The 22,688-nt window shown below is 42.5% G+C and overlaps 1 long non-coding RNA gene across 1 annotated transcript; it reads right to left on the bottom strand.

The window, feature by feature from the left end:
* Positions 1-15,506: 15,506 nt before the first annotated feature.
* LOC146206092 (uncharacterized) lies at positions 15,507-18,537 on the bottom strand. The gene is made up of 3 exons (XR_014703239.1): positions 18,378-18,537; positions 16,639-16,714; positions 15,507-16,138 (listed from the first exon to the last, which is right to left on the bottom strand). It is a non-coding gene; the product is annotated as an uncharacterized LOC146206092 (long non-coding RNA).
* Positions 18,538-22,688: the final 4,151 nt, after the last annotated feature.

The following is a 22,688-nucleotide window of genomic DNA, read 5'->3' as shown; positions in this document are numbered from 1 at the left end:
AACTAAAGACGAACATGCATGACTAAGGAGCATGCATGTTCGTGCGTGGGTCATGCACGGATCATGGTCGTGCATGCACGAGTCATGCAGAAAAGGGTCCAAGAGCGACTGTAAAATTCAATAAGACTAATAATGACTTAAAATTGACGATGAACAAGTATGCCTCGGCAAATTAAAAATGCTGAAGCATGAGTGCGGGATAAGGAAGACAAAGTGCTATTAAAATGAAAAGACTAAGCAGACCAAGAATGACGTATGGCAAGTCTTCTGATAAAAGAAAATAATAGCCAAATAAAGGATTACCAAGCATGACTCAGTAAAATTAATGGCTAACAATGACTGCATTACAGGTTACTAAAAACAACTCACAAGATTTAATAAGAAGGCCTCAATAAATTAAAGAAAGCCTAGCATGACTCAGCAAAATAAATATAACAAGCGTGACTCAACATCAAGCGACCAAGAATGACTGCAAAAGATGAGCGGGACGGATACAGAAAATTACAAATATTCTACCATGGCTCGGCAGAATTTGAGACTAAGATCGCATGAGTCATCAAAATAAAAATGACTGAGAATGACTTGGAAAATAAATATGATCAAACATGGCGAAGCACCATTAATCATGGGTGAAAATAACTCGGAAAATACAGACGACCAATAGTTATTCAGCAAAATAAGTATGGAAAAGCACGACTCAGATTCCCTAGAATGACAACAAAATAAAGGCAAATTGACTAAGTAAATGATCAAGAGAGACAACAGGAAAGGCGACCACGATTGAGTGAAAGATTTAGGACGGCGGGTGATGCGCGATATCGCTAATGGAACCCGTCTGCAGCTCTTCTTACGGTCCTCATTCGCGTATATCAACTTAATCAATAATCTTTTAATTTGTGCCTCTGTTATCTCGCACATACTCGCTAGCATACAGTTCTAAGCTACTAAGTTATGAGAAAGACTACCTGACCTAGATACCTGTAAAGCCGTGCTGTAAACAAACCGTATGGGGTTGCTTGCGTGGCCTAAAAGTAGCTTGTTTTACTCATTGTCCAAGGGTACTAGAAGGATTGATTTTCATCTCAGCCGCCCAACTGAAAGCAGAAACCTGAGTTGGCAGCTCCTGCAAAGCCATATTGTCTCATGACGCCGCACAGCGTACCGACCAATGCACAGTCATGATGCCGACCAACTACCACCTACCAGAGTGATGTCTGTAATTTTTCGCTCATAACACCGGCAACGCCGACGCCAACAACGCCGGATGTACTCGAGAACGGAGCCTTTTGCGATATCAGTTTAAAAATAGCAGGTTACTTTGAGTGACTCAGCACCCCAAGCACAGAATAGCAAAATGAAAGATTGTTAATAATGGTTCAGAAAAATGAAAATGACCAAGAATGACTCAACAAACCACAACTATATTTTTGTTGAGTTATGCTTGGTAAAGATGACCAAGCATAACTTAACAAAATATTAGTAGTGGTTTAACTCTGGTTAACCCTAGTTAAATTGCAAAAGCAACGGCGGAAGCTTCTTCTGCCTGCTACATTATTCCCCTGTCACGCCCTATCAGTGTAAGGTGCTACATTATTGGGGACACTTAATCTCATCCTTTAAGGGTATGACGCGAGAGCGTAAGCTACCAGCCCACATATAAAGTCACGCTTCAACCAAGCCGTATGGACGTGCCTGCGTGTCGTGTTGTAGGGATAACGAGAATGCAAACGGTGTTGGCAGGCTGATTCTGATATCACCCTCCCACATGAGAGGAGTGACCCGAGTTGGCAGCTCCTGCCCGTGGCATAGGGGTAACGTGAATTCAAATGTCATAACATGCTCTGTTTTTTTTTTTTATGAGGAGACCGTAGCTACGGCTCTTCACGGCGTCGCTGCGGCCACCCGAGGTGTCGCTTTGGCTGTCGGCTGTTTCGCGACAAAAGTGATCAAAAATGGCTCCAAAATAAGATGACGGGGCATGACTCAGCAAAAGTAGTGACCAGGTCTGAATCTGGAAAACAAAGTTGGCTATTTCACAACAAATAAAGATCGCTAACTGAAAAACCAAACATCACTCAACAAAATCGGTGACCAAAAATGACTCACCAAAACAGGCCATCGGAGGATCAGTCCTCGGCCGTGTCAACTGCCAGCCACCGCCAGCCAGAGTCGTGATCACGATTTTTTATTTACTACGTCGCCGCCGGATTTTCCATGTAACAAGATCTTCAATGATGTCGCGTTAATAACGACAGTATTTCACCATATGGAAGGTAAGCAAGTATTAGTCGCAAATTAAAGATGACAAGAAACGGATGACAGTATTAATGTCCAAGCCTGACTCAACAAAATAAAAGACGAACAATGACTTAGCATTTTAAAGATGACCAAGTATTTATCTAAAAGTGGCCAAGAATATATCAGGAAAATTAAACAGGACTAAGAATGTCTCAGGAAATTACAGAAGACCAAGGATGACATATCGAAATTAGAACTAATTGAGAATCACTCAGTAAAATTACAATCACCAAGAATGACATAGTAAAATTAAAGATAACTAAAAACCACTCACTGAAATACAGATAGCCAAAAATAATAATGGCACAACAAATAAATTATCAGTCATGACTCAGAAGCATTAAGGATTGCTCAGAATGACTCGGCTAAATTGAGGATGGCTTACACTTACTCGGCGCGGATGAAAGTGCGTCGCACTTGCTCCAGCGAGTAAAGAGTACCATGATCACAAAACCTTTTGTTCAGGCTCTTCTGGTCGCCTCGAACCAGAAGCAAACAGGCTATCAAGATGGATCCAGACCTAGGGGTATGTGCAGCTTGACTACTCAGGGCGCACTGCCTTAAGTGTTTCCAGGCCAGGTGCTGTTCGTTTTGGTTGTGTGGAAAGCAATCTGTTCTCGCTGCCCCACCGAGACAGAGCCCTGTGACAAATTGCCTCCGCTTCTGGCGCTACTTTCGTAATCAAGCAAGTGCATAGGAGAGAGAGGCAAAGAAAGACTCTTTTTCGCAAGGTTGCCATAAGGCATACTATATAAAGTCATGTAAACTGTTTTCTTACTGCTTGCCGTGGTAGTGCAGTGGTTAGGACGCTCGATTACTGTGCCGAAGGATGCGGGAGCGAATCCCGGTCGCGGCGGCCGCTTCTCGATGGAGGCGAAAGGCAAGGCGCCCGTGCGCTGTGCGATGTTAGTGCACGCTAAAGAACCCCAGGTAGTCGAAATTTCCGGGGTCCTCCCCTCTCTCATAGCCTGAGTCGCTTTGGGATATTAAACAATTTTCTAGCAGTGACCGGATAAGGCTCCTACTCTTATCGTTGTCGGTCACTCGCTTGGGAAATGCTGTTCCCTTGGCGTAATTAGTCCCACTTCCTGCAGAATATGTATCCTTTACGTCCTTGTCCCTGTACAAGTAATATCCACCTCTGCATACGGTGTGGAAAACTTTGGGCATGCGGGAGTCCTATGTCTTGGGTGCCCCATCGGCACGTGACCGGCGGCTTAAGGGCCGCCCCAAACCTTGTAAGGAATACCTCCTCCAATATAAATTGATTCAGGGAGAAAGTCCACAGGGGAATGACGGCACAAGATGATGCCAGGAGGGGGAGACCGAAGAGCGGGCATCAAGGGAGCCTATTGGGGGATACATTAGCCTCTGAATCTTGATAGGTAAGGGTGCCCTCTTTTATTTGCTCAGCGTTCTCAGCACCATCTTGTGTCCAGCGCATCTCGATGCCTAAAGTTTGTTTTCTTATTGTGTACGGATTTCCTGTTTTACAGAGAGTGCCTTTGTCACCCTTTTCAGTTGTTTTAGGGCGGCTAAGGAGTCAGTATAGATGTGGGCTTCTGTTAGAGACTCTGTTATAGGTTCTATATTCTTCTTCTCGTATAGATTTTATTTATGGCCTACATAGCGTCGCGGAATTCTTAAAGTTCAATCACAAGTGGGTCCGGGTGTTATGGTACGTATTCATTATATAGGTTTAGCTCTCTTTCTGTCGGGCTATTAGCTGCTGAATTCTATCACCGTTTTTGATAATTGAGGTGTATGTATATTCAGTAAAGGTTCCTGGGAGTACATCATCCGGAAATCGAGATGCCGGAGTCCCTTTATGACGAAACTTAGTTATCTTTTTCGTGAAATTGTCGTGAATTTCCATGAGGAGAATCAGCCATTGCCGGTGTTTGCACTGTCACTGAATTGTGCAAGAATCTTTTATCGGCATAACATATACTTTCTCTTCAGATTTCTTGTTGGCTCTCGCTGTTCAATCAGTTCAGTCAATATGTTTAACTGTGAAACTTCCGAATTATAGGGATTGGGGTAAGTTTAGCTAAGGCCGATATGGTCCGCATCGCGTTTCTATTTATTTTTTCCTACTCAAACCCATTGTCGCGACTCTTTGGAATTGCTCCTGGTGTAGTATCCTGGGCTGTAGCACTAATTGTACAAGACATCTTGCCATATCCCCTGCATGGGCGAACCACGCTTTATCAAGCTCCAGGAAGTCGCGGCTACGTTTTCCATCCCATAGAACCACTGTGTTCCTTTGCCAGATTTATGAATATCAAGGACAAGGACTCACAACTCGCCCACTTCTTGCAACGGCTGATTTTTAATGTTTAGCGGGACTCTTTTCATTGCCAATTGTTTTCTTCTGTTCTTGTTTCCATCATGAATGTAGTTGGGAATGGTTGAATATAATTGGACATGTCTCGATCTGTCCCCTAAAATAAATACCGTTTAATAAATAACAAAGATTATAGGCAGCTTTTGAAAAACGCTGACAGCCAGAGTTTATGAGAGCTTCGACAGAGAAAGGTTGCTGGAATAGTATACAAAAATTTGAATAAAGGGATTGTAACAATGAAAATATGCGGTCTTTGAAGTGAGAATAATACTCATTCGAAAGGAAATTTTAAGGTTCTATATTTGGTGAAGATCAAATATCATGAAGATCAGTGGACAAAAAATTCATTGCTCCATATATAAATCACAAGGAGGAATAGAGAAAGGTTTTGCAGTTTGCAAATTAATCTATAGGCTAGGCTAGGCAATGACTTAGTTAAAGCATGCGAACACAGCCGTCTTGTCCTTTCGTTTTCTACTCTTTCTCCTTCGCTCATCTCTTTCCTTTATTTTGTTTATATAGCTTCGTTGGTCTTCTTATTTCTTATTGCATTGTTTGTCTCTTTCTCTTCTTTCGTTTCTTTTCTCCCTGGGCTTTGTTTCTCTCTTTTTTTTCTCTCTTTTGACTTGGCTTGGATCATGTCATGGGTTGGCTGCCTTGGCGAGCGCATACCTACAACTACAACCAAACCAGAAATTTTGGAAAATATTATTGACCGTAATTTTTTCACATATTGTATAACTTCACTGTAGCAATCGATATATTCGCAGCTCTTCCCTGGGCATCTTAGTTTTCTGCTAATAATGACAAAAATTAGCCCCATTGGTTTTCTGTGGCAGTATGACTTATTTTTTGTAAGCTTAGGACCAACATCCGGCGTAAAATGTTTGGTACGCATCAGAAGCCTAAACCATTTGTATCAATGTTTTCATGAATGTTCTTCATAACATTCTGCAGTTATCTAACAATTATTTAAAAAATGCACCCCATTGGTTTTCAGTGGCAAATCAAATTACTTGCTATGAGCACAAGAAAAACAAGATAATTTTGCTACGCATGGGAACCTCAGACCATTTCTATCAACGTGTCAATAAAAAGTGGCTTGGAATTTCCTCCAACTGCCCCCTTTTTTTTTTTTTTTTTTTTTTTCAAATATGCAACGCATCTGTTTACTGCAACTTTCTGCGAGCGTTCTCTAGTCAGCGTAAGGTGAGCTTTCTAACAGAATGTTCTGCACTCTTCTAACTGAGCCACATGTAGGCTCTGCAGTGGGCACTCTCTTTATTTGACCTAAGCGCTATCGGAAGCTGCTTGTGAAAGTGGCGTTTAGTAGCAGACGGCGTTTGAAAGGTTCCGGTTGATGGGGAGGGCTGCGGGGAAATTTAGCTTTTTTTTCTTTCCACTGGGGGGGGGGGGGGGGGGCGGGGGGTCGATATAATGAGGAAATGGGCAGTGATAAGAAGCATTCCTTTTTTCATATATATATATATATATATATATATATATATATATATATATATATATATATATATATATATATATATATATATTTCGTGATTGGGGACTTCTTGCTTTGTGTAAATAAAACCTTCAAGAGTTCTGACTGAGGATGAAGCATTCGCAAGTGAGATAAAATAGCTACGAATATGTTCTCCGAACATACAAGGATATGCTGGTCATAGGTACGGCGTAAAATAAAAGGTGTGCTCATCTGCAACATGGCGGAAAGAGAACGAAAGTCACTTTATTTGTCGGGGCAGCAACACTTACCCTTTCACACCCGGCACAGAATTGCCCTGCAGCGCAGCCTAATGCGAAATAGACATTCCGTCAGAGTTAACGACAGAACTACAAAAGGATCATTTCTTCATCGTTTCATGACATGTAAAAAGAACATTATTGAAATTTTAAATGCTCTTTTTTAAAGATAAAAAGGCTTCGTGATGCAATGGATAAACGCTCTTTCTTTAGAACGCAGAATATAGCAGTTTGAATCTCTTGTGCAAGATTGATATTTTTATCGTCTTTTTTCTTTTAATTAAAACAAATAATTAGAAGGAAACGTGTCATTTAACATTTGCCGAAGAGATGAGTTACTCTTAGTTCCAGTATTCTGTTTTGTTGCTATGTTTTTACATGCTTTTGTTTTCTCTCCTTTTGTGTGCATGTTTGCGTTCGCTCTTTTCGAATCTATTTTTCTTGTCATCCATTTTTTTCTGCCTTTCGTTTTTTTCCCTCCCATCCTTCTTTCCTTTTTTTTTTTTTAATCTTGTCTGCTCGGTGCATGACTTATATGCTCTCTACTGTCGGGCACTGCCACTCAAGCCTTCCTTCTGAGACTTTGGTAGGCCTGCATTTGTACTGGGAAGAGGAAATAAAAGATGTATTATTATTATTATTATTATTATTATTATTATTATTATTATTATTATTATTATTATTATTATTATTATTATTATTATTATTATTATTATTATTATTATTATTATTATTATTATTATTATTATTATGTCGTGGTGATTATGTCGGTCGTTTCAATTTCTTCTCTTCCATCGACTGGTCCATTTTAAATGACATTAATGATTCAGATGGACAAGTCAGTCGCTTTACAGAAATAGTTCTTGATGATATGCGTCGGTACATACCTTTGCATACTCCAACGCGCAGGAAGTTCCCTTCCTGGTTTTCAAGGGAGCTAATAACGGCGTTAAAACTCAAGGAACGGGCCCATCGTAAAGCGAAACGCCCTGGGTTTCACAATTAGGCAGATGAGTTTCGCCGTGTGCGTTCTCTTTGCAAACGCTTATACAAGCGGGACTACGACTCCTATCTTGAGTCTTTAGAGAGGAGTGCCTCAAATCGTCCTAGTCAGTTCTGGCGTTACGTTCGCAAGCGTTCCATTAAATCAGATTTAAGTATCAGCTTAGTTGACTCTCAGGGTTCGGAAATTCGGGATGTTGCCGACAGTTTTGCCCAACATTTTTCCTCCGTTTACAAACATCCACATTGTGATCCCATTTTCCTCCCATCTGATGCACTATCTAATTCCATTCTCTTTGACGAGGAGTTGATAACTGAGAGTCTTAAGCGTCTGAGACCATCTTTGTCTCCTGGACCTAATGGCATTCCAGCCGCCATAATAAAAGCCTTCAGTTATATCTTTGTACCAGTACTGACTGCCATATTTAATAACTGTTTAAAAAATGCTGCCTTCCCTCGCGTGTGGAAAATGGCACGCGTGTTTCCTGTCTTCAAGTCTGGAAACAAACCTGATGTTTCCAATTATCGTCCGATTTCTCTTCTATGTGCAACCTCTAAGCTTTTCGAATTAGCTTTGCGCAACGTACTTTCCTTCCATCTCAAACATATCATAGTACCGAATCAACATGGCTTCATGTCGGGTCGCTCTACTTCTACCAACCTAGTCGCGTTTATGACGTATGTCTCTGCAGCAGTCCTTCAGAGGGGTCAGGTTGACACTGTGTACTGTGATATGAGCAAAGCTTTCGACGTTGTTACTCACTCACTACTTCTTGAAAAACTGCTACTCTCTGGCGTTGAAGTCGCACTCGTAGTCCTCCTACGCAACTATCTCCTTGATCGCTTCTGCTTTGTCAGTGTCAATGGACAGACTTCTTTCGTTTACCCTGCAACGAGTGGAGTTCCTCAAGGTTCAGTACTAGGCCCGCTTCTCTTCTCCGTTTTTATTAATGATGTTTCCTCGGCGATAAAGAACTCCTCGTTTCTTCTTTATGCTGATGATATAAAAATATTCAAGGTAATACATTCTTTTCAAGATTGCTTGTTGTTGCAATCGGACATATCTGCTTTTTCTGATTGGTATGCGAAGAATCGACTTACCCTCAATTCTTCCAAAACTAGGGTTGTGTCCTTTACTCGTAAAACACATAGCTTTCTCCACCATTATTCTGTGAATTCTGTGCTGTTAGACAGGGTTGATGAAATTAATGACCTTGGTGTACTTTTTGACCGCACCCTCAGCTTCTCCTCTCACACTAAACGCATTGCTCAGCGGGCTGTGCGCAGACTCGGATTCGTTTGCAGACTTTCGACAGAGTTCCATACTCCCCTTCCGTTCCTAAAACTGTACCTGTCCATATGCTTGCCGCTCTTAGAGTATACGTCGGTTGTTTGGAATGGCACTTGCAAATCGAACTTGGACAAGGTTGACAGAGTACAAAAAAAAAAAAATTACGGATATTTCATTATCGCTTTCCTTGCGCAACTTCCCCCTCTCGCTCCACCAGGAGCGCCCAACTGAATCTTCCTTCTCTTCACTGCCGTCGTATCAGACTTGATATCATATTTTTGTACAAACTCCTTCATGGCCACATTATGTGCCCTCAGCTCTTAGAGTACATCCTACTGCGCGTTCCGCGAAAGAGCATGAGGGAATTCAGACCATTTCAGGTTTATCCTCTTCATTCCCACTCCCCTCTGGACAGGATGCAGTGGTTATTTAACTCTTTTTGTCCTCACCTTGACATATTCCAAAACTCGCTCTGTTCATTTACATTGGATGTTCGTAGCGTTGTATTCTAAATAGTACTTTATCACCTATAACTCCCACTTTCTAGCCTTAATATTGTATTTACTTCAGTTTTTGCTTTTTCTCCTGTTCAATGCTGTCTGTATCTTGAACTACTTTTTATCCGTTTCTTACTTATATTTCAACTTTAAACTTTATATTCGAATCTTACTGTCCCTTGTTCAATTCTACTTCTTTATTGTATTATTCTGTATTTCTAGCTTGTGTTTTAAGTACCATGCACTTGTTGCGCCTGGAATGGTTGTTTATTTTATGTATATTTCTATATTACGTAATCAATGTCAGTTATTTGTTGTTGTTGTTGTTGTTTTTTTCTCTTCTATCTACCGTTATTTTTTTTTTCTTTCCTGATGTGCTCAAAAATTCTCTCACTGTGTATATAAGTGATGCTACTCATTTATTGATAACTTTCCGTGATATTTTTCGTCTCAGTTTCCTTTCCACATGGTTGTTCCTGCTCCCATTAAATAAAGATTGACTGATTGATTGAATTATTATTATGATTATTATTATTATTATTATTATTATGATTATTATTATTATTATTATTATTATTATTATTATTATTATTATTATTATTTCCAAGATGGCGCCTGGAATGGTTGTTTATTTTATGTATATTTCTATATTACGTAATCAATGTCAGTTATTTGTTGTTGTTGTTGTTGTTTTTTTCTCTTCTATCTACCGTTATTTTTTTTTCTTTCCTGATGTGCTCAAAAATTCTCTCACTGTGTATATAAGTGATGCTACTCATTTATTGATAACTTTCCGTGATATTTTTCGTCTCAGTTTCCTTCCACATGGTTGTTCCTGCTCCCATTAAATAAAGATTGACTGATTGATTGAATTATTATTATTATTATTATTATTATTATTATTATTATTATTATTATTATTATTATTATTATTATTATTATTATTATTATTATTATTATTATTATTTCCAAGATGGCGCCCAGTAAGGACGCATGTAGCTGTGCTCTCGCCCGTTTTTTGGCAAGCAGCAGTTTTTACGCTGTGCCGACTATGTGAAACGTTTCACACGAAGTGCGTCACTTGGGCGGATGATGAGCTGCAACTCTTGAAGTCCGGCTCTCGGCCATTCGTTTGCAATTTGTGTGCGTCGTCGTCGTCTGACGGTGCTAGGCTTAGCGACGGTGGTGCGCCGGCAGCTACGTTCCTTTCTCCCATCGCCCCGCTCCTGTGCAGCCACCTGACCGGCTTTCCCCTTTCAACCGCGACAGGCGAACATGGCGGTGAGTTTGCCTCGCTACGGGCTCTCCTCCTAGATGCACTTGAGGGAATCTCTTTTCTGAGCGATGAGGATGCCCAACTACGGGAGGAGAACGAGCGCCTTCGTGGGGAGAACTCGTGGGCTTTCGTACAACAAGCCGAGGTCATTAGAGACTTTTAGTACAGCGTATGGATGCTTTCGTACGATAAACGCTAGAAAATTATGGGACGCTATCCGTGTGTTGCATCGGCGCTTTTAGTTGGCCGTACGAAAGCTCGAACGCAAACTACAGTGGCGGCATCTAGGTTTAGAATAAGAAAACACATTCGGGCTTTTTTTTTTTTTTTTACTCGCAAGCCAAACCTAGCCAAGTCGCACCGGAGCCAGTTTCTTTGCTGTGGCAGTTTTGTTGTACTTCCTAACGCTGGTATTCCTGCGCTGACGACTTTTACCTTGTATTGCCGTCATGCTGCACAACGGCCTCCTTTCAGCCCCGTACTGCCAAGCATATTTTTACGGATATACGCGTGTAAGCAGTCAAGCCAAGACGATTCACTTCATGGCGTTGCCATACCAACAAAGCAACGCTACTCGTCAGGCTTAGGGAGTGCGCTGCCGCGGTGCAAAATAAAAAATAGAGGTAAATATTCGCTAATTATCTGTGCTCAATGCTACACGAGGCAAAGCGAAAACCCCGTGTGCCATTTATAGGTGGCAGCGCGCGCAAAAACGCGGTAACGAAGACAAATTCACTCTGAAGCGGGCGGCCTGGACGCCGCCATCTTGTCAACGCTGATCTCCCATCGTACGTGAGGGCTGGGTACGATAAACTCAAGTTTCAGCGTACGCTGACCTATCGTACGAAAGAGTTCGGTCTCGGCTATCGTATAGCGCATGCGCAGTGCCTGTCACGATATTTTTGGCGTGCGCTATTCCTTTGAGTGTGTCTGTGTACGCTATACTAAAAGTCTCTATTGTCTCTCTACGTGGCGATGTTCGCGACCTACGCCAGGAGCTTGTGCGGCGCGCTGCTTCGCAGTGTGAGCGTCCTCTCCTCGAGCGTCCTCTCGTCGTTTCCGTGGGCAATCCTACCCGTGAGGAGCAGCCGTCTGTGCACTACTCCGCCGCTCTTCATCGAGGGATGACTCCCGGCGATATTACCTGTTCATCTTCTGCCTCTGCTCCTCCCCGTGCGGTTAACCCACCTAGTGCGATGAAGAAACACTGAAGTCGAGCCATCACTGGCGCATCGAGCTCATCTGTCCTGAACGTTTCCACTTACCAAAAGAAGCGTCCGAAGACTATTTTCGTCCCTAAGCTCAGTCCCGAAACAACATCGGTAGACCTTACCAACCATCTAAAATCAGTGAATATTACCCCCATTTCCTGCCGGCAGCTGAAAACAAGGTACGATCTCCTACTCGTCCTTCCATATTGAAGTTGATGAAGAATCCTGCAGTAAGCTTGTCGAGCCTTCGATGTGGCCGATGGGCTGCATTTACAAGGACTTTCGTGGGAAGCTTCACGACGACATGCTGCATTCCTCCGAGCTGACACTAAATTGCAGTGGCCCATAATTTGGACATCTGTCATCAAAACGCCCGAGGTCTCCGGACTAAGGGATCTGAAATCTTTTCTAGCGTTTTGGCCAGTTATTACACCGCTGTTGTAGTTACCGAAACCTGGCTGTCAAGCGATATCCCTTCCAGGGATTTCTTTCCTAATAATTACTTTGTTTTTAGAAGCGACCGCCCTGAAACAGGACCCAAACAAAGAGGAGGGGGGAGTGCTCATCGCTATTGACAGTTCTCTGCAGTGTGTTCGACGTTACGATCTGGAAACTGTTGATGAATGTGTGTGGCTTGAGCTCACTTTAAATCGACATGAAAAACTTTTACTTGCAGCTTTCTACATTCATCCGAGTCTTCCTCCTCGAGCCTATGATGATGTTCTGCTCTCAATCGAACATGTTATAACTCGTCATAGCAAACACAAACTTCTCATTTTAGGTGATTTTAATACTCCAGGTATCAACTGGAACTCATTTACTTCTTCTCACAATAATCATTATATATTAAGTAAATGCTACTTGATTTTGTAGCCTAACTCTTTGCAGCAACACAATTTCATTGAAAACTGCGGTGGTAATATTCTCGATATCTGTCTATCGAATTTAGAAAGTGTTCGCGTCTCGAGTTCCGACATACCGCTTACTCGCTTTGACAAATTTCACCCTCCACTTCTTGTGACTACTTCTGTCTCTGCCTCACCCTCTACTAATTCATATCGGCCGGGGAATTCGCCCTGTTTCTGTTTCGCGTATGCACGTGGTGACTATGTCGTTCTCTTCAACTTCTTCTCTTCTGTCGACTGGTCCCTTTTAAATGACATTAGTGATGCCGACGGACAATTCAGTCGCTTCACTGAAATAGTTCTTGATGGTATGCATCAGTACATACCTCTGCATACTCCTACTCGTAGGAAGTTTCCTTTCTGGTTTTCCAGAGAACTGAGAACGGCGTTAAAACTTAAAGAACGGACCCATCGTAAAGCGAAACGCCCCGGGTGTCACAATTGGGCAGATGAGTTTCGCCGCTTGCGTTCTCTTTGCAAACGCTTATACAAGCGGGACCATGACTCTTATCTTGAGTCTTTAGAGAGGAGTGCCACTAATCGTCCTAGTCAGTTCTGACGGTACCTTCACAAGCGTACCATTAAATCGCATTCCAGTATCAGCTTAGTTGACTCTCAGGGGTCGGAAATGCGGGATGTTGCCGACAGTTCTGCCCAACACTTTTCCTCCGTATACAAACCTCCACACTGCGATTCCGTATGCCTCCCATCTGGTGCACCATATAATTCCTTTCTCTTTGACGAGAAGTTAATAACTGCGAGTCTTAAGTGTCTGAGACCATATTTGTCTCCTGGACGTGATGGCATTCCAGCCGCCATAATAAAAGCCTTCAGTTGTATCTTTGTACCAGCACTGCTATATTTAATAACTCTTTGAAAAATGCTGCCTTTCCTCGCGCGTGTTTCCTGTCTTCAAGTCAGGAAACAAATCTCGTGTTTCTAATTATCGTCCGATTTCTCTTCTATGTGCACCTTCTAAGCTTTTAGAATTAGCTTTGCACAATGTACTTTCCTTCCATCTCAAACATGTCGTCATACCGAATCAACATGGCTTCATATCGGGTCGCTCTACTTCAACCAACATAGTCACGTTTTTAACATATGCCTCTGCAGCAGTCCTTCAGAGAGGTCAGGTTGGCACTGTGTACTGTGATTTGAGCAAAGCTTTCGACGTTGTTACTCTCTCATTACTACTTGAAAAGCTTCTACTCTCTGGTGTCGAAGTCTGAATCGTAGCCCTCCTACGCAACTATCTCCTTGATTGCTCCTGAATTGTCAGTGTCAATGGACAGACTTCCTTTGTTTACCCTGCAACGAGTGGAGTTCCTCAAGGTTCAGTACTAGGCCCGCTTCTCTTCTCCGTTTTTATTAATGATGTTTCCTCGGCGATAAAGAACTCCTCGTTTCTTCTTTATGCTGATGATATAAAAATATTCAAGGTAATACATTCTTTTCAAGATTGCTTGTTGTTGCAATCGGACATATCTGCTTTTTCTGATTGGTGTGCGAAGAATCGACTTACTCACAATTCTTCCAGAACTAGGGTTGTCTCATTTACTCGTAAAACGCACAGCTTTCTCCACCATTATTCTGTGAATTCTGTGCTGTTGGACAGGGTTGATGAAATTAATGACCTTGGTGTAATATTTGACCGCACCCTCAGCTTCTCCTAAACGCATTGCTCAGCGGGCTATGCGGACACTCGGATTCGTCTGCAGACTTTCGAGAGAGTTTCGTACTCCACTTCCATTCCTAAAGCTGTACCTGTCCACATGCTTGCCGCTTTTGGATTACGCGTCGGTTGTTTGGAGTGGCACTTGTAAATCGAACTGGAACAAGGTTGACAGAGTACAGCAAATTTTTTTACGGATATTTCGATATCGCTTTCCTTGCTCAACTTCCTCCTCTCGCTCCACCAAGGGTACCCCACTGAATCTTCCTTCTCTTAACTGCCGTCATGTCAGAGTAGATATAATCTTTCTATACAAGCTCCTTCATGGCCACATTATGTGCCCTCAGCTCTTTGAGTACATTCTTCTGCGCGTTCCGCGAAAGAGCATGAGGGAATTCAGACCGTTTCAAGTTTCTCCGTTTCTAAATTCCCATTCGCCTCTTGACAGAATGCAGATGTTGTTTAACTGTTTTTGTCTTCACCTTGACATCTTCCAAAACTCGCTCTCTTCATTTATATTGGACGCTCGTAGCTTTGTACTCTAAACTGTATTTGTCACATATAACTTCCACTTTCTACTTCACGTTTTGCTTTTTCTCCTGTTCAGTGCTGTTAAAAGTATCTTGTACTCCTTTTTATCCGTTTCTTATTTATATTTTAACTTTAAACTTTATTTTCGAATCTTACTGTCCCGCGTTCAATTCTATATTTTATTGTATTTCCCTGTATTTCTAGCCTGTTTTAAGTACCACGCACTTGTTGTGCCTGGAATGGTTGTTTATTTTATGTATATTTCTATTTACTATAATCAATGTCAGTTATTGCTTTTTTTTTCTCTATATATATTGTTGTTGTTGTTGTTTTTTTTCTTCATGTGCTCTACAATTGCTCTACAATTCTCTGACTGTGTATATAAGGCATGCTACTCATTGATTTCTTTCTTTCCGTGACACTTTTCGTCTCAGTTTCATTTCATGTGTTATTTCTTCTTTTGTGTTCTATCTTTGTGTGCGTAAAACTTGTCTGTGCATTGTCTTTTTTTTTTTTGTGCTGCAGCACGAAGACCACATGGTTGTTCCTGCGCACATTAAATAAAGATTGATTATTATTATTATTATTATTATTATTATTATTATTATTATTATTATTATTATTATTATTATTATTATTATTATTATTATTATTATTATTATTATTATTATTATTATTATTATTATTATTATTATTATTATTATTAGGTTGCATTGTGTGCTGCTCAGGAACCAAACCCTCGGTTTAAATCCAGCGCTCGAAATCAATTCTCTCTCTTCATTTTTTAAGGAACGATCAGCAGCATGCAGACAAATTATTTACCATTTCTCCTAGGTATGTGTTGTTTATAGGTTGTGTTCTGGGTCGCTTTGTAATCGGAATTGTGTCCACTGGTCTCACTTCTGGACGTAGCCTTTTTAGGTGAGCCTACGGGGTACGATTCGGTGCGCGACTGGTCATCATTACGATGAATTCAGGTTGACGGCTTGACGGACGGGGGCTATAGCTGACCGTCCTCTTGAGAGACCTGTCATTTAGTTAGGGCCACTCATTATGCGCTGCTTCTTATTTGGTTCAGTTGCTACACACGTTTAACCTATAGAGCAACAAGGGGCACTGTCTGACATTGGCAGAGTGCTATCCACCCCGACCACACATGGCTACCTATATCTATGGTAGGCAAAATAGTTACATAGCTTCAGGAATCAACCCATAGGTTTTACAAGCTTAAGCTTCAGGCCTGGCGGAATGGCTGCGCGATGCTGCCATGCTTCCCAGAACCGCTTTGCCAGATTCGGAGCCACCAGAATACGGTAGCTCCAGCAGTCGAGTATAGTCGGAGGAAATCACCTGCAAAATGAACGGCGATGCATCAGAGCGCATCACGGTCCAGTTTTTGCAAACGACACTCTGGAACATTGGATATTTTGCTATGACGCTATTTTCATAAGGCTCACGTTCCCTGAGGCTCATGCATCGTTAGTTTGCGAGAAATACACGGTTCCTATGCATCACCACAAATGAAAACTTTGACATGCCGCTGTAAAAACAAAAAGTGACGATTAGATTAGCCTGATAGATCCCATGTCTTCCTCGACTTGCAGTTACGCCTGCATGTTATAGATGGCGGCGGAATCGCGCTAGACCTGAAGGAAGCTGGCTGCTAAAAAGGCGCTTGAAGTTAAGCTCTTGAAGAGGTGATTTTGCAGTTTACGTAATGTGTCTCGACGGTTTAGGACGCCGCGTGAGATTACGAAGACGACGACACTTGATTCAATCGCGGCCGCTTATGAGAGAAATGAAAACTGGTATTTTAAACATACAAGCAAAGAAGGTTCTGAAATACTTACGTGACATATGTTAGAGGTCTAAATTTCGAGCTTTCCTTCGCAGGGTTCCAAGTGTGATGTAGTTCGTCTGAGTATGCTGGAAAAGGTGACGTAATGTTCATGTGTGTAAGTGAGCTTCCGGCACATTTCAAGTTTGAAGGTTGACACTAATAAGCAGTAATGGTGAGCTTTCGGCACAAGTGCTTCTCGCTGCTAAAAGCTGACGAAAAAACGAGCATTTACGGGCTTTCAAGACTTGAAGGTTAGCATGGATCATCGCAGCTTTCTGCCAAGACTCCTTCAGTAAAGCTAGAGAAATATCTGAGAAACGGTCATTTTGCTTTACTAACTACCTCATTTAGGTGCGCGGTATAGTGTCTCTAGTAGATTAATTCCGGAGGTACTGCGACGTGCACAGATGTCATGCGGCTAATTCGTGTACCCCATACTGCTGTATGCTGAAACAGAAGCATGACCTGGCACTTTGTACGGGTGCCTGTGGAAAGCATTAGTGCAAGGTGGCGGTTGTTCAGTTGACCCCGCTGTTTAAAACCCTTGCTGTGCGGTCGATTAGGTTTGTTACTCTGGACACTTCAGCGTAGCTTTATGGCATCGTCAATTTGGCATGTCTCTGAGTCCGGCGTCGAACGCACTGGTCGCGCTGTGAGCGCACTGTTTCTTTATCTCTCCGAGGAGGAACTTGCTCCATCCCGATGCCCCTAAAAAATGACACGTTTTTTTTTTTTTTTTTTTTTTTTTTTTTTTTTTTTTTTTTTTTTTTTGAGGTGCGACATAATGCGTAAACATCCCCGCGTTTTCTTAATAAAATTTCTAGGAGTTAGCTCTCTGTTGAGATTGCCAAAGCATCATCCTCGTTCCTTGTCTCCTAGCGTGCCATGACTTCGCGAAGTTTAAACAACAAGCACTAGTTTGAACGTTAGCAAGCACGTACTCAGAGATAATTAACCTGCAACCAGCAACCAAGCAACGGGGTTTGTTTTTTTGGCGTGTAGGGAAACATTCAGTATGGCATCCCTTAAGCTCGAACTCTTGAAGTCAAACAGAAATCTTGCCCTCCCCTTTCGATAGATTTTGGTTAGATGCGCCGTAAGGTCTCCACTGTACGACTGGAAAGCCAATTCCGTTGCCTGGTCTCTTTCGACAAAGGCGGTACATGTTAATCACACGTATAATAAAAAACAAAAAAGAAAATCATGACCGAAGCCTCGCTCGTCGTAACGTCATGGCATCAGTACTCAGCGCTACATTTTACTCTTTGCCGATAAATAAAAAAGAAGAAAATTTGAGGCATATTTCAACTCAAAGAGTCACTGCTCGCGCCTTTAAAACACAGAAAAAATGTTGTCTTTCCAGCCCACAAGTTAGTGTATCCTAATCGAATAATTACAATACGGGCAACGGTAGGTAAATTATATTTTCCTTCCTTTTTTCCAAGGGAAATGAAACAGATTTGAATCGTTTCTTTTTATTCCTTTCATGCCTCGTTTAATAATAGACACTCTGAGCAATAACAATATGGGGGACACTGAACACGACTGCTGCTAGCATATAAATAAAGAGTAAAAGATTTACATGCAGTATAAATAAAAAGGTGAAACCCGTAAGTGAAACCCGTAAGCGTAATATGCACATGACGTCCCACGAGCGCATTCTTTCGTTTCTCGTAATCCGAAACTTCTTGAACTTAAAAAGTAACTGAAAACAGAAGTCAAAGAACGAGAGACAAAAATAAGCCTGACCTGCCAAACAGCGCGCCAAGTCTCGACCCTTGGAAGACCGCTCACAGACAGACAGTAATAGTCTGGGCAGTGTCGCAAACCAAGCACCGAGCAGCGTTCCAACGTCGTGCGTTAACTTGTTACACAGGCAGTGTTAGCAACCGGCGACGGCCTGAGCGCGCCGTCGCCGGTCTCTTCGGTGTGTTATCGGCAGTCGGGCGAATGAGTTTTCTCCGTCCGGAAGCAGCACCTCGTTTGCCGGTCCAGAAACGTGATAACGGAGTCAACCGAGGTCTCGATTGCCGCGCACACTTTTCTCATTTATCTTTTCATTGCGGATCGCTTGCTGTGGCAGTTCGGTAATTTTTAGCACCACTGAAGCAAGAGAAAGCAAGGCTAAAGTATGTGCGAGACTTTCACCGTTGCGGGGACCGCGTTCAGTTTCAGATCTTCGCATGGATGGCCTGAGGGTGGCCAGCTGGTCGTAGAAGCTGTCAGACGCGTCGTCTAATGATGTCTGCATCGGAACGCTCCAAGGAGACACCGTATTGCTGCCTCTTTCACCTCTTTGTTTATTTTATCATTTCCAACTAAATAAAAAATTCGATCATTTCCCACGTACATTAGAGACGAAGGCAGAGGCCACTCTTTTTTCAGCCTCAGCGTACAATACATTGGCGGGGTTACTGCTGATTTCGACTATAGCTTTCTGGCACAAACTTTAGTCGAGTGAAGCGCTCACCTGCGGGAGTGTATTCGCGGTACGTAGTGCAAAGTTTAAATACAAGCGCGGGGATGGGGAAGGGGGGGGGGGGGGGGGGGGGGGTGATCATGAACCAGATGGCCAGATTTTAAGTTTCGCGGGCACAAACCTTGTTCTGCAGTTGATTGGCACGATTACACCTCTTGTATTCACAATGGCACCGGCTACACAATTTCGTCATTAATTAAGGCTCCATGTGTTATGCAAGACAACAAAAAAATACGGACATTGTGTAGTCTGGCAAAATTAAGCTAGCATTTATTGCAACGGCTTGTAGGTTTATGGCCAAATAAAGACACGGTGTGACGATAAACGCGATGCATGTTAACGACGCAGGGATCAAAGGCTTGTGCAATTACTTCAATGAATATTTCTGTGATCTACAAAAGAAAAATCGCGTATAATGTACTCTTCAATTTGCTTATGCATTCTGTTTCGATTGTATGAGACACGTCCACTGATCTGATATAGCAACTGTCCAATACTCTGACCCTATGTGGCACGTTGTGACCTGCCGATATCTTCTGTTCCCGACGTACCGTTGTAAATTTGCAGAAGCGGTTTCCGGAATGTTGTAAATTTCGGGGAATTAGTTAAAAAAAGGGTCACATTCTGCCAGAGGTTACGATATACCGCCACTCCTTTCAAGATGGTAGAAATCCGTCCTTCTCGGTGTGAATGTTGTGAGTTTGAACGGAAAATTCTTGAATTTCAATTGTCTCCTCCTATGTTTTTTGTTTGTTTGTTTGTTTTTGTTTGCTGTAGGGCAAGCGTTAACATAAAGACCAGTTTTTCGATGGAGTTGTACTCAGCGTCCCTTTAACGAAGTCCCTGTAGTAAGGAACGCTTGTCGCGCAGAATTCGTAGAAAAGTGTCTTAATCGAACGTGGGAAAGGAAATGAGTGAAATAAAGGTATGTCCCTGTATATGCCAATTCCTTCTTTCCTTCATTTTCGGGTGCTAAAATTCGATACAGCTGACTGTTCCTCGATGCTCATATCACCTGACAGGAGCTGCAGTACGAAAACTTCCCTCCATTTGTCTCCTCGAACGCAACTAGCTTGGTTACTGCAAGTGCCTGACGCCCATGTCGCCATCGTATACGAGCCAGCGATACGAATCGCGTTGTTTTAGAGACCTGGCCATAGTAACCGAGCAAGCCTGGTGCGGCCGTACAAAGGTTGCTAGATGTGATCGATATGACTAACAAGTGTTCCCTAAACAGACACACACACACAAAAAAAAGCTATAGTCAGGAAGCCGTACGCCTGCCACTGATGATACTGGAGCCCCTTGTCTTCGATCCATCATGCCTGGTATAATCCTTGGAGAATTAGCGAAACAAGAAGTAGGGAGTCAATACATTGAGTTCCCTTTTTTTGTTTTCGTTATTCGTAATGCGTCACGGGGAGCCGTTATAATAAAACATTACAAGCAACACTTATTGTCCTATACACAATCGCCGAAAGCTGCCTTAGCAATGCATTTTATGCAAGTGCAGCAAGGTAATTGGCACACGCACTCATTCCCAGTTCCTGTTCGCGAAAAATTCTCAGAGCAGTAATAAAATTAAAACAGTGCGTGGCTGGGCGAGTCGGTCAATTATGATAAATAAAACGGCACTGCGCACAAAGAGGCAAGGGCGACAAGAAACTCGGCGCTTGTTGTGCCCCTTCTTTTCCTTTTCTCTGTGCGCAATACCGTTTTATTTAAGCAATAATAACTTATGGAAGAGTAAACTGACTGCTCGTCACGTGGCCGTTCCTTTATCGACTATAGTTTCCCTGATACCGCCGTACACCTACCCGTAAAAATGAGTTCAAGCAACCCCAGCCCAAAATCCGGCTTTCTCAGGGGTGTGCTCTTAGAAGAGGTTACGAAAACCACGCTGCGCCTTGGGGGGCGGACCTAGTTTTGAATGTTTTAGCTTGGAAAGGTTGACCGTGTTGCACTGTTCGTACGACGCTTCAAGACTTCAAGCGCAAATTCGTACGTTAACCAGCTTGCCTCAACAAACGTAAAACCTTCATCATCATTGCTGGAGCGTGCTTCGGACGAACGTCACTTAGTTCTCAGAGTATTGCTACGGTCGTAAGCAAGTCCCTATTTCTCAGGCTTCTATCGAACTAGCTTTCACGGTTTAAGACTCACACCTGATAATCTCTCGCAAAACGAACTCATGGGAAATTTACGAACTCTCTAAACAGTGTTGAACATTCTGAACTGAATAATGAACCACCTTTCCAGGTCCATGATAATCGAAACTGGATTTCGCCCAGAAAAGGGGCATCGCGCGGTTTACACAGCTGCTTTCGAGCGCACAACATGAGACAGTCAGGCACCTAGCCAATAATGACGACATTTTAATTGCTGGATGTCCAGTGGGGGGTTTTGAACCAACCGCCCAATCCTATGGATAAAGCAACTACTCCAGCTTATAACTCCCGCTTTGGTACACCTATAAAAGCAAATTTAGTAAAATCATAAAAGGCACCAATTTTTTTTTCTTCCCCAGCGTGTACTGCAGCGGTGAAAATCGATTGTCGTCGAATCATCTCGTAAGTCATAAGCGCGTCATCGCACTGTTGTCATGAGGTGACGTCTCCTGTTGAGCGATACTCAACTGAACAACTGACGGCCTTTTGCGATCGGCTGCTTTAGTCCTGCAGGAGGCGTCGCATCGTGACGGGCCTGGTGTATTTGTGTCCCTATCCGGTATTCCGGCCTTCCTGACAGATGACGCTGTTATTGGAGGTGACTTGGATATGAGTGTCGTATTCAATTATTGGTTGCCTGGGAGAAGCTCTTGGCACATGTATATGTGATGACTCCGCATACCGGTGAGGCCAAAAAGCGACTAAAAGTAAAACAATCTTCGCTCCAATCAAACCGTCTGAAAGAAGAAAAAAAAGATAAAAACGTTAAATCTTTGTAACGCTTATCTTCCTTTGTTTAGGAACATATGAAGCATGGCACAAGAATAATTTTTACTTAAGACACTTGATAATTCTGAAGAATCAATAAGAAAAGAGGTGGGAGATCGTTTTCTTAACAAGATGAGTCCGCAATCGGCGCAGAATTATCCACAGTTGCAAATGCCAAATTATTCATTCGTAGCTCAGCGTTCATTACTTTTATCGCAAAGTTTATTTGCACCGCAGGAACAACGTGCAAAAATTACAATTTGCCACTGCTTAATCGCGCGGAACTGAGCAACAGCCGCTTTTTAGATCACATGATGATGTTACTGTTAAAGATGACAGCTTCGCTATGTGCGCGTTTTATCCGTGTTCCAATGCTTGCGGGGCATATTTATTTTCTCATGTACCGTCGTAAACAAAAGTCGTATACAACATTCAGCCGGTGACGGAGCTCGGGAAAACTAGAGTTACTATATATATAGTAACTATATAATGTAGTGTAGATACACGCACCCACAGATTAGATGTATCAACAAATATTTACAGAGGGGTAGCACAGACGAACAACTTCGGTCCAGCGGCGCCCAGCACGAACCATTCACACACTTCGTCGTCCTCGCATTCGCCCACATTCCACATTTGAGCACG

Source organism: Amblyomma maculatum, chromosome 1, assembly GCF_055883805.1.
Source record: "Amblyomma maculatum isolate TAMU_Amacu chromosome 1, ASM5588380v1, whole genome shotgun sequence".
In the NCBI taxonomy this organism is placed as follows: Eukaryota; Metazoa; Arthropoda; class Arachnida; order Ixodida; family Ixodidae; genus Amblyomma; species Amblyomma maculatum.
This window is presented reverse-complemented; position numbering and strand designations above follow the sequence as displayed.